The following is a 13,666-nucleotide window of genomic DNA, read 5'->3' as shown; positions in this document are numbered from 1 at the left end:
CATGCCTCTGTTTGCTGCAGTGATTCATGTATTGTCCCTCCTTCCCTCTCCCCTCCTGGGGAGTGGGAGTGCTTCCAGACTCCAGTTGGTTCATCCGTGCTCCAGTTCCTGACCGTCTACCTCGTCTCTGCTCCTGCTCCTACACCTGGCTGTGGTTCCTGTCTCCGGCTCGACTCGCGCCTTTGACTGTCCCCCCAACTCCATCTGGATGAAGCTCGTCTGCTGGACTTTATATATGTAGTTGTAGATTTAGATAAGTTAATTCTTCTCTAAGAGTTCTGGTAAATCGCCTGTCTGTCCTGGGGGAGGATCCCTCCTTCATGTGGACACCCCTGAGGTTTCTCAGTTTCCCCCGGAATCCGTTTTTTTAGGAGTTTCTCCTTACAGAGAAGGGGGGGGTTCTAAGGGCAGAGATGTTAGTTTAGTCTGTATAGTTTATAATTTTCCTATTGAGTTCTATGCATTTATGATCTTTTTGATTGTATGTTTTAATTTTTCAATTACCGTCACAAAGCCCATTGAGACGACTGTTGTTGTGAATGTGGGCTACAAATAAAATTGAATTGAATTTTACACACCGTCACACATGAACACGTGTGAAAAAAGTGAGAAAAGATGTGACAAATTCACAGGAAGGAACCCATTCAAACCACGGAGGAAGTGTGAATAAACCACACAAAGAACATGTAAACCAACGTAGAACATGAACGCGTTAGAGTTGCTGTTTGTCTGCAGTTCGTTCGTGATTTGTGCGTCAATTATGTACTTTGAATGTGATATTAGCGCCGCATACGTGATAGAAAATGTATCCATCGGTGGTTCATGCGTGAAAAGTCTGCCAGACAAACGTGGAACGCTCGTGGAAAGAGACACATTTGTGTATGCATCTCACAAAAATCACACACAAAAGATTTATGTAATAATTGTGTATAAACTACATAAAATACGCATCAACTACATACTTCTAAACTGACTACAAATTTAGAACAGCTAAAAACAGAACTCGTGTGAAGACCCGTCAGCCGAAACCCTCGACGGACGTCTGTGCGCATCGATGAATCGATACCATGACGTATATCACGCGTAAATTACGATAGGCCGACATTTCATACGTGTAAAATGTACGTAGCGTCTGTGTGACACGGCTTCACGATGAGCTATAGACACCGAACATCCACAAACGAGATGCAGCAGATTCATCCCAGCAAACCGGCTCACTTTCCATAATCCAACAGACACTAAGAGGATCAAACCACCGCCGGCTGTGCGCCAGCGGGCCGCCATCCCTCAGCCTGTAGAGACAGCAGGGGGGTTCACTTGTGGAGCAGGTGGGGGTCTTTGTAACAGACGTTACTTCCTGCTGTGACCTGCAGGGGTCAGAGGTGACGGCGGTGACATCACACATGGCGTGAAGTCCAGAACACGCCACATTTGTGTGGGTCAAAACCCTCCAAGGACACACACACACACACCTATATATACACACTCCAACACACACACCTATATATACACACACACACACACACTGCAACACACACACCTATATATACACACTCTAACACACACACCTATATATACACACACACACACTGCAACACACACACCTATGTATACACACTCCAACACACACACACCTATGTATACACACTCCAACACACACACACCTATATATACACACTCCAACACACACACCTATATATACACACACACACACTGCAACACACACACCTATATATACACACTCCAACACACACACCTATATATACACACACACACACTGCAACACACACACCTATATATACACACTCCAACACACACACCTATATATACACACACACACACTGCAACACACACACCTATATATACACACTCCAACACACACACCTATATATACACACACACACACTGCAACACACACACCTATATATACACACTCCAACACACACACCTATATATACACACACACACACACTCCAACACACACACCTATATATACACACACACACACTCCAACACACACACCTATATATACACACACACCTATATATACACACACACACACTCCAACACACACACCTATATATACACACACACACACTCCAACACACACACCTATATATACACACACACACACACTCCAACACACACACCTATATATATACACACACACACACTCCAACACACACACCTATATATACACACACACACACACTCCAACACAAACACCTATATATACACACACACACACTCCAACACACACACCTATATATACACACACACACACTCCAACACACACACCTATATATACACACACACCTATATATACACACTCCAACACACACACCTATATATACACACACACACACTCCAACACACACACCTATATATACACACACACCTATATATACACACTCCAACACACACACCTATATATACACACACACACACACTCCAACACACACACCTATATATACACACACACACACACTCCAACACACACACCTATATATACACACACACCTATATATACACACACACACACACTCCAACACACACACCTATATATACACACACACCTATATATACACACTGCAACACACACACCTATATATACACACTCCAACACACACACCTATATATACACACACACACACACTCCAACACACACACCTATATATACACACACACACACACTCCAACACACACACCTATATATACACACACACCTATATATACACACACACACACTCCAACACACACACCTATATATACACACACACCTATATATACACACTCCAACACACACACACACACCTACATTTAGATTCAAGAAGACTTGTTTGTCAGTGAAACAACAATAATACGTTTGGAGCATCAACAACTCTGTTCAAGTCACCAATAAATAAAGAGAAACCGTCTAGAAATCAGTGGACCACCCAGACGGCGCCGGCTCTAAAGAGGAACCGGATTGTTCCACAGGGACGGGAGGGGCCACAGACCACGCCGGCGTTCACGTGGCGAGGGACAGCGTTTGGACCTGCAGGACGGACGGATCCATCACAGAACCTCTTCAGAACCTTGGATTGAGGCCCATCGGAGCTGTGATGAAAGCAGCAGATGGCTCCTCCCACTGTGGCGCTCCCCCTCCCCGTTGGAGAGCAAAGCCCCGGTTCTACTTGATGGGCTTAGGAACCAAGACCATTATACTCCCCGCCCGATTAGGGCGCCGCAGACCGTCACACGGCACGCCAGACTTCAGGTGGAAACGGATCAGGACACCACGGGTCACCTCCTGTAGACGTTCAGTTCTGTAGCGTTAGGACTGGTTCTGAAGAGGAACGGCGTCTGGGTCCATGACCCGCCTCCAACGCCACCAGGGCGTGTTTTCCAAGCCATCATCTCTGCAGTCTGAGCGCGCTCAGGAGCGTCTCTGCTGGGCCGTGGTCCAGGAGAGAGGAGCGGTTCAGCACGCCGCAGACGGACCCAGACGGACCCCCCCCCCACCCCCACCCCCCCACACACACACAGACGTCACTTCCTGTTTCTGAGAAGCAGATTCCAGAAACGGGAAAGAACTCTTCAGAGGTTCTGATGGAGGAGAAAGAGGAGCAGACCTCCTCCCTCTTGGGGGGCAGACCTCCTCCTGCTGGGGAGGGGGGAGGAGACCTCCTCCTGCTGGGGGGGGCAGACCTCCTCCTGCTGGGGGGGGCAGACCTCCTCCCTCTTGGGGGGCAGACCTCCTCCTGCTGGGGGGGGAGGAGACCTCTTCCTGCTGGGGGGGGCAGACCTCCTCCTGCTGGGGGGCAGACTTCCTCCTGCTGGGGAGGGGGGAGGAGACCTCCTCCTGCTGGGGGGGCAGACCTCCTCCTGCTGGGGAGGGGGGAGGAGACCTCCTCCTGCTGGGGGGGGCAGACTTCCTCCTGCTGGGGAGGGGGGAGGAGACCTCCTCCTGCTGGGGGGGGCAGACCTCCTCCTGCTGGGGGGCAGACTTCCTCCTGCTGGGGAGGGGGGAGGAGACCTCCTCCTGCTGGGGGGGCAGACCTCCTCCTGCTGGGGAGGGGGGAGGAGACCTCCTCCTGCTGGGGGGGCAGACTTCCTCCTGCTGGGGGGGGCAGACCTCCTCCTGCTGGGGAGGGGGGAGGAGACCTCCTCCTGCTGGGGGGGGCAGACCTCCTCCTGCTGGGGAGGGGGGAGGAGACCTCCTCCTGCTGGGGGGGGCAGACCTCCTCCTGCTGGGGGGGAGGAGACTTCCTCCTGCTGGGGGGGCAGACTTCCTCCTGCGGGGGGGGCAGACCTCCTCCTGCTGGGGGGCAGACCTCCTCCCTAACAGGAGCGGAGCCGCGTGTTCACCAGAACGTTCTAGACTCAGATCGGCGCGTGACCACGTTTCCTCATCAGGCTCGGTGCTGCTGGTCCCGGGGCGCGCGCGGAAGCTGCGTCCTTGAGCTGGCGGTTCGGGCCTGCTCGGTTCCGTGTGTCCTCGGAGCGTCTGCTTTTACCGTTATCGTGAAACTGCGACATCGCTCCGGCGGGGCGCGACAACACGAAACCGTTACGCCCCCCCCCCCCCGGTAGCGGGGGTTGGGGTCCGGGTGACAGCCGCACGGAGCGCGCGGACTGGCCGTGTGGGTCTCCTTTAGCTCGGAGCGCTAGCCTCGATCCGGTCCTGCCGCTCAGCGGACGGGGCGACCCCCACCCCCAGGAAAGAAGCTCTGCCCCCCCCCCCCCCCCCCCCCCCCCAGTAGCAGTGACAGCCCGGCGAGCTAGCGCCAGTTAGCGCCTAAAACGTCAATCGGTAAATAAACACAAGTTACTAAAAATAGCAAGTTCGCCTCATCGCCGCTCAGGCGGCGGCGGACGGAGACTTACGGCTGCGGTCCGGGAGGCGTTCATTCACGGTCAGAGTCCAGGGTCATGGCTGCCGCCGGCGGAGGCGGTTTGGCGCAGAGCGACGACGGGAGTCTGCCCGAGGAGAGAGGAGCTGCTCCGTTTCAACATGGAGAGCGCTGCGGGACAGGAGCCTCTTGCTGCGGGCGGCGCGGTTCTGGCGACCCCTGCGGCCGCAGAGCGGTACTGCAGCTGCTGCTCGTAACGGAGGCGTTTCAGTTTAGAGGCCGTTACGAGCGTCGGGACGATAACGGTTTCAGTCCCACGTCATGACGTTTGGGTTCAGGAGAGCTTTAGGTTGATTCTATTCTTTGTTTTGTTTTACTTTTATTTTGAGTTTGGGGATTTAATTTTGATGTTATGCCGTCTTTTTGTAAAGCACTTTGTGATTATAGAGATAAAGTCACTCTAATCTATTCTATTGTATTCTGTTCTATTACATTACATTCTATTCCATTACATTTTTTTCTATTTAATTACATTCTATTCTATTACATTTTATTATATTTAATTACATTCTCTTCTATTACATTCTCTTCTATTTAATTACATTCTATTCTATTACATTCTCTTCTATTTAATTACATTCTATTCTATTACATTCTCTTCTATTTAATTACATTCCCAAAGCCATCAGGATTGCAGGAGACCCCTCCCACCCATCCCAGACACACTTCAACCTGCTGTCATAAGGGAGGAGACTGAAAGTCTGCAGGCCAGAACCAGCAGACTCAAGAACGGTTTCCTCCATCAGGCAATAAGGACACTCAACTCCCTCCCTGCCCTCCCCCCTCTGCCCCCTCCACTCCGTCCTACAAACTCACATTGAAAACTTTCACACCAGTTCAGAACATCTTCACCAAAGTCTGCCATCACTGACTCACCATCTTACTGTTCTCAGCACTGTTGTCACTTTAAATTGCCACTTTAACCATCTCATTGCTCTTTTGCACTGTTTAAATTACTGTTATTATTCTTATTATTACTGTCATTTTATCTATTTTGTTTTTATTGATTATTTTATAAGCTGCTTGCACTGTGGGGTGAGAGAAAAGCAATTTCATCTGTGCTGTATGTCTTTTGCATGCATGCAGCATATTTGACAATAAAGCTGACTTTGACTTTGATTCTATTAAATTCTTTTCTATTACATTCTATTCTATTTAATTACATTCTATTCTATTACATTCTATCTTATTACATTTTATTCTATTACATTCTATTCTAATAAGTTATATTTATTAGAATATTTCTTTAAACGTTTCATCCCTAATTTAGATGTGTGTGTTTGTGCTGGTGTGTGTGTGTGAATGTTTGCGTTTGTCCCAAACAAACAACAACCTCTTACAAAATGTTCGTGTGTTCACATAGTGAGGAACCTGAAGACCTTACTGACCCTTTTGGACCTTTTTGCCCCCCCATCCCACCCCCCTCGGTCTTGGATTGGACTCACAAGTAAAACAACAATTTAGAAGAACCGAGAAATGTTAAGGAATTCAAAAATGTTGAAACATCCATAAACAGAAAGTGAGGAATGTGGGGACCCCCCCCCCCCCCCCCACACGCACGTAAGTCAAATAAAACTTTGACATGTCCTCCTTCAGGACCAGAACTGGTAACGGGTCCAGAGAAAGAGAGGGGGTTCTGGATGCAGAGAAGGAAGACTTGACGGTAGCTGCTGGTAGAGGATGCAGGACACAGACGGAGGAAGCTGATTGGCTGTGGAGACCCTGAAGGGAACCGCCCAGAGGAAGAGGAGAAGAAGGAGATCACATGGGATTCAGACTCACAAACATGAAAAGTCTTTCACTTCCTGTCAGAGGGATCAGTTAAGTCCAGTTGGACTCGGATGAGTTCTGGAGCGTCCGTGAGAGTTCTGCTGAAGCAGAATCCGGTTCTCATGTTTTCAAGATTCATGTGTGAACAAACATTATTCCAGAACGGGACTGTAAACAGATGTTCTGTGGTTCCGTCGTTCCAGTCAAAGTGATGAAGGCTGCAGATAAATTAAGGGCTTCTGCCACCAAAGACAGCACAGCATCCAAGAAGGACCGGTTCTAGACCGGATTCTGAGGCTCACCTGTTCCTCCTGCTGTGAGCTCACACCTGTGCTCAGGTGAGTGGAATGTAAAAAGAGGGGGCGTGCCCTTCACGCCCACACCAAGCCCCCGTCCGTGGCAGCCAGGGCCCCCCAGACACCTCCGTGGGACAAAAGATCCAGGGACTCTGCCTGCCGGGTAACCCACCGCCATAAGGGCCGCCACAGGGGCCCCCATGGGGGCCCCAGCGCCAGAGAGCAGGGGGCCACAGGAAGCATGAATATTCTTAAAGTTTTCCTAACAACTGGAGTTTAGAAGAGAAGAATACATGATGTATTAATAACAGTTACTACATCTGGACTCCTGGTTTAATCTACATACTCAACTTTTAAAATGTATTTTAAAGTAAAATAAAACAATGTTTTTGTGATTATAAGTCTAGTTTAACAACTAACTTTAAATCTGTTTGCATGTTCTTCTGTTCTTTAAGATGACAAATAGCTGAAAACTGTGACTCATTCCCTTTTTTTACCATTTCTAAACGTTATTAGAAACAAATATTCTCTTATTACCATAATTCTGCTCATATTTTGATTTATTTTTAAAAGTCAGTTTTGTACATTATTGTATAATATCAACATTTTAAAAGGAAATAAATGAAACAGTAAATAAGTCTATGAAGAAATTAAAATACATGAATGGTTTATTTTGACCACTTTTTTTAATTAGAAATTTAGATTTTTATAAGTTCCTCATAAAACATTTAACGATCTGAAGTCACTTTTCCAAGTTTGAACAGCTGTAAATTGTCGCCACCTGCTGGTAAAAACAGCGCACGACACGGACGCTGCAGCCAAGGGTAGTTGGCAGAAAATGCTCCTTTTTTCTGACACATTTATTATTATTTATGATCTAAAATGTAGTCACGTGTAATAAAATGGTTAGTCAGCTTCAGGTTAAAAGCCTCTGAAGTTAGTCTGGATTTTCTTTATCAGGAAAACAGGAGACAAACCTTCCAAATAAACCACGCCCACCATTTCATCCCCTGTTATTTACACCCCTATGAACGGCCTGGGTTTCCCAGCATCCTTTGCTTTTGCGTCTGCTGTCAGAGGACTCTACCGTCGAAGCATCACTGTCAGGCACTTGAACTCTAGAAAACGGCTCCTTAGTATGAATGAGAAGTGAATGAAAACAACTTCCGGTCCAGAATACAGGCGGCAGTCTTTCTGACTGGTGTGTGTCTGTTGGTGTGTGTTTGTGTGTGTGTGTCTGTGTCTGTGTGTGTGTGTGTGTGTCTGCTTGTGTATGTCCATGCGTGTGTGTGTGTGCGTGCGTGTGTGTGCGTGTGTGTGTGCGTATGTCGGCTCAAACACCGGAGTTTCTTCAAAGGACTCATTTTGGCGCCACTATCGGCGCTGCGAGGAGATTGGTCGTCATCCCGGGAGAGCAGGTGGTCACGTGCTCGCCCCGCCCCCTCAGAGGGCTCGTTAAGTTAATTGAGCGCAGGTGCGGCGGAGCTGCTGGGTGCCCGGATGTGTCAGCGTGGAGTTCAGGTTAGCGGTTCTTCTTTCTGCTTTTCGGCCTTAAACTTTGGAATCAAATGGAAGTTTTCTTTTGTTTTTCTGGGAGAAGTTTTCTGCTTCCTACATAGAAGTTTCAGACACAACAGTCATTACTTGATGACTAAAAAGCATTTGAGGGAAAATACATTCATTAAAAACACGAAACTTAAACAATAGCCAAGCAGAGATTTGCTGGTTATCGGGCAGTTTTCCAGGTGTGCATGGTTTTAATGAAGTGTTTTAAACTCATTAATGTAACATGGAAAGGACAGGCCTCTCCATTTACAACAAAGACTGTGATAATAGTCATAAAGGAAATTGATGTTTGAGAATGAATCATCAATGGTCAATTATTGTTATGTCTGAAGCACTAAAGGGGAATGTAAAGTTTAAGAAAATGCATTTTCTAGTGTTTAGAATCATCTTTCTACTAAATCCAGGGTTCAACATGAAGAAATTCAGCAACAGGATGAATCTAAAATAAACCGTTTAATGGAGTTTGAATGTTCTTTAATTATTGCAGTTTGACTCTTTCAATGAAATCTGTCAAGTATAACTTTTATTACATATCATTTAGAAGCATATTTTTAAATTTGAACTCTATGAAACTGCAACCACAATGTGTAATAATGAGACATTTATTGCTGAGAGGATCAAGTCTTCTGGCTTAAGGGACTCAGAACGGGATCGGAATTTAAATCTGCATTAAAGATGAGATTTTCCTGCAATGTTACTTCTTTATAGCATTTTTGTCAAACTTGTCCTGATTGAATATGGATTTTCGGCAGACTGAATATTAGTGTTGATGATTGAGACTGTGGCTGAATGTCAAACTGAAGGATTTTTGTGAAAGTTGGATAAAACTGTTGGAATCTTCTTGATCTCAAGGGACGTCTGCTTAAAGATGGATTTTGGAATGTGGAACCAGAGTTCTGGGGATCCAAAAAAAGCTTTCAACCATTAAAATCACCAAATCTGTTGCATTAAAAGCACCGTATTGTAACTTTGACCTGATGTGAGTTTTGGTGACACATGAACCTCACTGCAGGACCGTCGAGGTTCTCTAGAGCAGTGGTCCCCAACCTTTCTAACACTACGGACCGGTATGACATGACATGAAGTTTTCACGGACCGGTCTTTCAAATGTAGGCTGATGAGTAATATAGCAACACTACAACGAAGGGGGAACAGAGATGTGACTAAAACTCTGAGCTTCAGTATGAATAAAGAGTTCTTCAATTATTTTTTAACTTACAGTTTTATGATGGGTCTCTGTCATGAAAACCAATTACTTGATGACATGGTTATGTAAATTGAAAACTCTACTTGCTCACCACAGAACTAAGGTAACAAGTATTGAACTGCTTCCAATCAGATAAACAGAGCATTTACCCGTACTCAACCGCCAGTACTCAAACATCATGAACCTGACTTCTGCTCATAGCCACCTCACTAATGGTTTTACACCCAAGATTCCCCACTTCCCATGAGTCTTAGGGGCTGAAGGCGGGGCTAAACCCCCGGTCGCAACACTATTCACACAGGCATGCTCAGTCAGGTGTCTGTGCGCTTTGAAAAGCTTCAACATGTTAAAGGAGATAATGTTTGTCAGATTTGGAAGAGTTTTTAATTTTCTCCGGGATACGTTTTGTTTTTTTCTGCCATGAACAATTTTCCTGCTTCCAAAAGCTCAAAATAATAAACTTAGTGACGCCATTCTGTTCAGTAAAAAAGTAAGAATCTTCCCGTTCTTCCAGAAACGTCCTGTGTTTATCTTTATACTCTGAATTTCACCATTTTCACCATGAGGGTAACAGTCTGCAGCAGCACATCTAATGTTTATGTGTTCCGGCTTTGGGCGTAACCCGCGCAAATGATTGGCGGTCATGTATGTGTCGGGAGCAAAACACACAGACTGCCCAGCGGTCTTTTTATTACTTATTTTTAATTCTCTTTGATGGATTTGAGAGCTGTATAAAAATGAATTACCTATGAAATGTGGCTCAGTATGTCCAAATTATTGTCGCGACACATCCGTCACAAATCCATCAACCAACTACTCACAATCTCAAAGAGGAATAAGCAAAGTCATGAGTAGTTTGAATTGCCTCTTTCCGACATCGATGCTTGCACATGTCAATACGCCCAGAAACCGCCAAACGGCATGCCTGTCAATTCTGCTAACAGCCCCCTGACTCATGGGGAGGAACTTTACGCCCACAATTCCCACTTCTCATGAGTCTTAGAGGCTGAAGGCGGGGCTAACTCCCGGGTCGCCACAATATGATGAGACGCAAAGAGCCGCATGCTCATTGGCCCCTGGTGTAGTGACAGAGAATCGGGCAATTTTTCAAAACAAAACATCTTCCAGATTCTGACATAAAATAAGACGGAAGTAATGTAAGTTATTTGTTTGTTCTCTGCGGCTCGGTACCAAGTAACCCACGGACCGGTACCGGTCTGCAGCCCAGGGGTTGGGGACCACTGGTCTAGAGAACATGTGACACAGAAGGTTTAGTTCATTTTCTGTGCCGGAGGCCATGTTGGTTTTTGCTGTAAATATGGGGATTGTGGCTGTAACCACATCTGTTTCCCAGGATTCCTTGCTGGAAGAGGGGCATCTGTCCAGGAAGAGGAGGAGCGGGAAACAGCCGAACAAAGAGGTGAGTCTGTTCAAACCCGACGTTCAGATAAAAGCCTTAAAACACCGGAGCCGGCAACGGGAAAACACCCGCTCATTGAATGACCGTAACCGGTCCACCACTGATTACGCAACGTCATAGGGGATTCTGAGTATTTGACAAACGCTTCACGGCTGCAGCTCTGGTGTTAAAGGCCCACAGGCCTCATGAGACGCTGTTCTGCCACCAGCAGGATGGTGGCGCCGTAGGCACCGTGATGCTAAACGACTGTAGCCTCAAGCACTAAAGACAGAACTCTTCAAAAATCCCTTCTGTTTTTATTCACTCCAAAAGAATAGACTTCTGAAACATTTTTTCTTTTTCTCCTCAGGAAGATCTTCCGCCGGTAAGTCCTCTGTTTCCTGGTTCGGCCGCCGCGCCGCTCTTTTCCTCAGTCTCTAAGCTTCCATTGAAGGTGACTTTATTTCCTTTTTTTTAAAGTTCAGAGCAGCGGTGAGTTTCTGCTGTGGTTATCGGTCACAGGGAGGATGGAACTTATTGTTTCAGGGTCTGAAATGTTTGTGGGGGTCTGGACTGTTCCGGGTCAGTCGCTGCTGCTTCTTCCTCTCTGACCTCCTTTCATGGAGGAACCAAAAAAAAACCGTTTTGCGGCCGGCACATAGAACAGGACCAGTTCTAGATTGGAGAACACGCCTCCAGGATTCATCAGAACAGTCTGTAGTTTTTAGATCTACGTTTAAAAGTTCCAGAACTTTCCTTCAGCGTGGACCGACCTCATCAATTCGCGTTCGCTGCTGCCATTTTGAATTTTCCTTTTGATCTTCATGAAGGTATGTGAGACACCGGTTTTAATGCACACACCCACATTTCATCACATGGAGCATTTCATGGATCCTTTGAAGGTATGTCCGTCCAACTCTGTCCTGTCTTTACTTCCAGGCCGCCGTGCCGCCCCTGTACCACCTTTGGGCGCCGTGCCGCCCCTGTACCACTTTCGGGCGCCGTGCCGCCACCCTTGCTTTTCTTTGGTGGCCGCCGTGCCCCTCTTTACCTCTCTTCTTTTGTGAGCATCGGGTTTTTGCGACGTTTTTGCCCACATTTAACTGCAAATGAACCTTCAGTTTTTGACCAAACCCGCCTAAATACGACGGTCAGAGTCCTGATGTTGTTTTCTGGGTAAGTTTACGAGGATCCTGTGACCACACACCTGAGACGATTGTTGCGTAATGGCTTTGATTTCAGGCGTCTCGTCAAGACGAAGCATTCACGGCTAAAAAACATGTTTGTTTGAAACCGTCTTATGGTTTGGAGCAACTTGCAGTGGAAAGTCCTCGAACTGCTCCACAGATAAGTATTGAAACATGAGGAGGTTTCTCAGGTTCAGCTGGAGTGTGGTAATTTACAGAAACCATGTCTCATCTTCCTCTGGACTCAGTTTTGTTCCACGTGGGTTTAACAAACTGAGGAAGTTCAGGTTGAACCGACAAACGCGTCCTGATGATGAATGTGAAAGTTTCTTTCCTTTGTCCTGGTGAACATCTAAACCTTTTTCTTGGGAGTTCTCACCTACAGCCTCCAGGTGTCTGCATGACGCCAATACCTAAAACAACTTTGGTTTGATAACTTTTTTTTTTCCCCTCCAGCTTGTGTCGGTATTTTCTCATTTAATAGAGCTCTGATCAGCCCCAGACTTGGTTGACTGAAGTTCCTACGGGTCATTTCCGTTAAAAGGGTTCTGGAAGGTCAGGAACATCCTTTTCAATGGGATTCCACCTTCTTCTCCTGTCGGGGCTGAAGTGGTTTGTATGTTTGGGGTTTGTTCACAGGAGGAGCTCAACATATTTCAGTCAAGACCTTCATTTAAAAACTGTTCAACTGTTTGGTCAGAGTATTTGAATCAAGTGCTTTACTATGAAATGTTGGAACGTCCACATTTCTACAGTCTGAGGTCTTTCTCTGATCTGCTTCAGGTGTTCAGGAGCAGCTTTGCTTCTGGTCTACAATCCTCTCTGTTGACAAAAGGTTACAACAAACTGATGATCACTCCAAACCTAAACATCCTTCCTTGCAGGTTCAGATATTGTTCAAACAGCAGTGTGGGTCTGATTTGTACCTGGATCCAGAAGCCAAAGTCTTCACAGATCTGTGCCGTCAGTCATGTTGGTGGTTGACTGGAGCTCTTCATCCTTTTATTCAGGTGGGGGGGACGGTGACCCATGAGGGTCATTTACCTGCTTGATCATGAAGGGTTTTAAAAATACTCCACCCTCAGAAGCTCCACTTTTTTTCTTTTCCAAAGATGGAAAAGAAGGCAGACGTTGTTCTGCCGCGTGTCCTGCGTCCTTGAACATGTTCACTAACGGCGTGTAGAAAAGGGCGCCACGGTTTGGCTTCTCTTCTGGTGATCAGACATTTCTGATCTTCCCTGAATCTAGCGTTCCTCCAACAGAATTTACAGCCTCTGGTTTTAAATGGGTGTTTTCATTCACAGCATTATTCCTCAGTTAAAGCAACGGTTGACGGTCGGACGCTG

General features: G+C 46.6%; 1 protein-coding gene across 1 annotated transcript in view; it reads right to left on the bottom strand.

Annotated features, from left to right (window-relative positions):
- LOC101171478 (oxysterol-binding protein-related protein 5) overlaps positions 1 to 5,204 on the bottom strand; it is a 34,724-nt gene extending 29,520 nt beyond the window's left edge. The window contains exon 1 of the mRNA XM_023956172.1: positions 4,870 to 5,204. The gene's annotated coding sequence lies outside the window, so the exon portion shown is untranslated. The remainder of the gene's footprint in view (positions 1 to 4,869) is intronic.
- Between the last annotated feature and the right edge of the window lie 8,462 nt (positions 5,205 to 13,666).

Source organism: Oryzias latipes, chromosome 6 (genome assembly GCF_002234675.1).
Source record: "Oryzias latipes chromosome 6, ASM223467v1".
NCBI lineage: Eukaryota > Metazoa > Chordata > Actinopteri > Beloniformes > Adrianichthyidae > Oryzias > Oryzias latipes.
The sequence above is the reverse complement of the archived record's forward strand: the minus strand, read 5'-3'. Positions and strand labels throughout refer to the sequence as shown.